This window comes from Microtus ochrogaster, linkage group LG9, assembly GCF_000317375.1.
Source record: "Microtus ochrogaster isolate Prairie Vole_2 linkage group LG9, MicOch1.0, whole genome shotgun sequence".
NCBI classification, from domain to species: Eukaryota; Metazoa; Chordata; class Mammalia; order Rodentia; family Cricetidae; genus Microtus; species Microtus ochrogaster.
Window position 1 is genome coordinate 25554073 of NC_022034.1, and position 3147 is coordinate 25557219.

Genomic DNA, 3147 nt, shown 5'->3' on the forward strand with positions numbered 1-3147 from the left:
TTATTCTGTGTGTCTGTTTGAAAGGAAATGACCCCTCACACACACATACACAAAGGGAGTAGTACTACTAGGAGGTGTGGTTTATTCTCTCCAGACTAGATCAGGCAATTCTATGATGGGCTTTCATAGCATCCTGCCCTTTGACTTTAATCACTACAAATAATCTTAGTAGATTCTTTTATTTGTTAGAACAGAGATCAATAAATGATGAGCCCTGGATCAAATGTAGCCCATAACCTTTGTCTAAAAAAATGTCTGACTAGAACTGATCCACACTCCTGTTCATGTTTTATCTATTAATGGTTTTTGGGATTGTGGCAGAGAGACCATATGGCCTGATAAACCTAAAAAAGTAACTATTTGTCCCTTAATGGGAAGTTAGTTGACCTCTTCTGTAGACTTTAAGCCTCATGAAATTGGAATTATGTTAGTAATTTTTCCTTTGGTCTTTTCAACCCACAGAGTAATGCTCAGAACAAAAATATCTTTGACGGCTATATTTTAATCTCAATTTTTTTGTTTGTTTTTTGTTTTTAGATCTATGTTTGTGTTTTGCCTGCATTTGTTTGTGTGCCACATGTATGCCTGGCACTTGAAGGGGCCAAAGGAGGGTATCTGATAACTTGGAACTAGAATTATAGAGGGTTGTGAGCTACCATATGCGTGTTGAGATCTAAACCCTGGTCCTTTGCAAGAACAAGTGTTTAATTAAAGACAACTCCCAGCCTTTGAAATCTCAAGCTTTAAGTCATATTTATGGAATCCTATGAGTCATTTATAACATACATTATAATCTCTTCAAATCCAGATGACTGCAGTGTTCTAGTTTAATGGAAGAAGCAGAATTACTCAAGCAATATACAAATAAGTAGACTATTACAACTAGAGACACATGCTATAGAAAAATAAATTGCACAGCAAATGACTAAAAAGAATTATAATCAAACAGTATGGAAAGGCTTTCCAATGAAAATGATCTTTGAGAGGAAACTTTAAGAGTCAGTTAACAGTTTAGAAAAAAATGGAGGAAGAGCAAACTGGATAGCAGAAATATTAATGTAATTCTCTGATGGAGCTGGATAAGGAATATGGAAAGTGTCAATAATTGGTGTCCTTTTTAAAAATAATAAACAAGAATGTAAAATTCTTAAAACGTTAAGGATTTCATTCTAAATCGACAAAGGTTTCCAACCAAAAACTTCTCAGTGTGCTATTTATAACACTATAAAGTTTGAAAGTCTGTTGTCCAACACCAGAAAATAGGTAGACTATCCTAGATCCCTATTACAGTGTATCCTACAGTCATTAGAATAACTGGTAGTTTGAATAAAACTGGACCCCACGGGTTCATCTATTTGAATGCTTAGTCACCAGGGAGTAGAACTGTTAGGGGATTAGAAAGATTAGCAGGTGTGGCTTTGCTAGAGGAAGTGTGTCACAGGGGTTAGGCTTTGAGGGTTTAAAAGCCCTTGCCAGGCCCAGTGCCTCACTGCCTGCTGCCTCTGGACTAGGACACAGCTCTTAGCTACTTTACCAGCACCATGCCTGACTGCCTGCCACTGAGCTCCCTGACATAATGATCACGGACTAACCCTTTAAAATTGTAAGCAGTCCTGGGGGTTTCAATGCTTTCTTTTATAAAAGTTGCCTTGGTCATGATGTCTCTTCACAGCAATAGAACAGTGACTATGACAATGTATATGAAAAGTTTTAATTGGCATGGGGAGCTTTTGCTACACTGCAGAGTGAAAAAACTAGGGCACCATTTCCATTATGTAATATATTCATAGAAAAAACCTTCTAGAAGTAATTGAAGTAAAATGTTAATCAGATTGTCTCTAGGAGGGATAGAACAATCCACATTTTATGGTTTTCCTTAATGTCTGTGCTATCCATTTAAAGCATCAAAATGGGGAAAAAAAACCACATTTGACTGGAATACTAATACAATGGCCAACCAATATTTAGAAATCTGAGAATAGTCTTTTCTGGTCTTTGGAATGAAGATATAACATGAAGACCAAATCTCAGAAGAGTTCAGAGTCAATAAAAAGGTTATTAGGGGATGTTTTCCTGGAATTTAAGATGTGAAAATAAAGGTATAATAAAAGCTTTAGGGCCAGGAAAGCTCTTTTGGAATACGCTGGTCCAAATAAGACTCTGGTTTGGACTGTTTGTTAATTGTTTAAGCTGGAAGCAATCTAATTTTAATGGTATGTGTTTCTTCCAGTCTTTTCCAGATTACCTATAAATAATATTGGGGACTGCAGACCCGCAGACCCTCAGACCCTGAATTTTCTGTGACCCCTTGCCTGCTGGAGTAAACAACTTGTTTTCCTTGCTTGCAGCTGCTCTGAGCATGAGACCCTCATGAATTCCTAATGGCCCGGGAGTGGTTTCTGGTGGGCTTGCACCTGAAAAATCCCAAGAGCTAGGGAGTGCCCATTAGTCAAGGAGAGCCCTACATAAACTGCCCTGGAACACAATAAAAGGGGCATTCTTGTTCTAAGGATGACCTGTGCTTGTGTGTGTTTGAATCTGTGCAGTGGGGTATGGGTGGAACGGTACAATATAATCCATTAGAAATGCCCCAGAATCAATTGGGTGTGGTGGTTTATGCTTGTAATCTCAGTACTCGACCAGCTGAGGGTAGGGCTGCTACACAGTGGGTTCCAGATCAGTTTGGGCTGCAAAATTAGGTCGTGTCTCACCCTCCCACCCAAAGTTCCAGTGTGAATTCTGAATATGTGATTTAAATGAGGGTCCTAGAAAACTCAGGCCTCAGTTCTAATATACTGTTGTGGAAGATTTTTGCTTTTGTTTCTCAAAAATTATCTTTTATAGGATCAGTAGGTCCCTTCTTAAGACATTACTGCTTTTTGTGGGACAACGGTCTGTACCTTGTCACTTGTATATTAAATAAATGCTCATTGGCCAATAGCCAGGCAGGAAGTAGAGGTGGGGCAATGAGAACAGGAGAATTCTGGGAAGAGAAAGAGTTAGTAAGAAATCATCAGAGAGAAGGGAACCCTGATTGCTCTTCAAGCTGATGAGGGAGAGGGACTTGATCGGGGGAGGGGGAGGGAAATGGGAGGCGGTGCGGGGAGGAGGCAGAAATCCTTAATAAATAAATAAATTTAAAAAAAA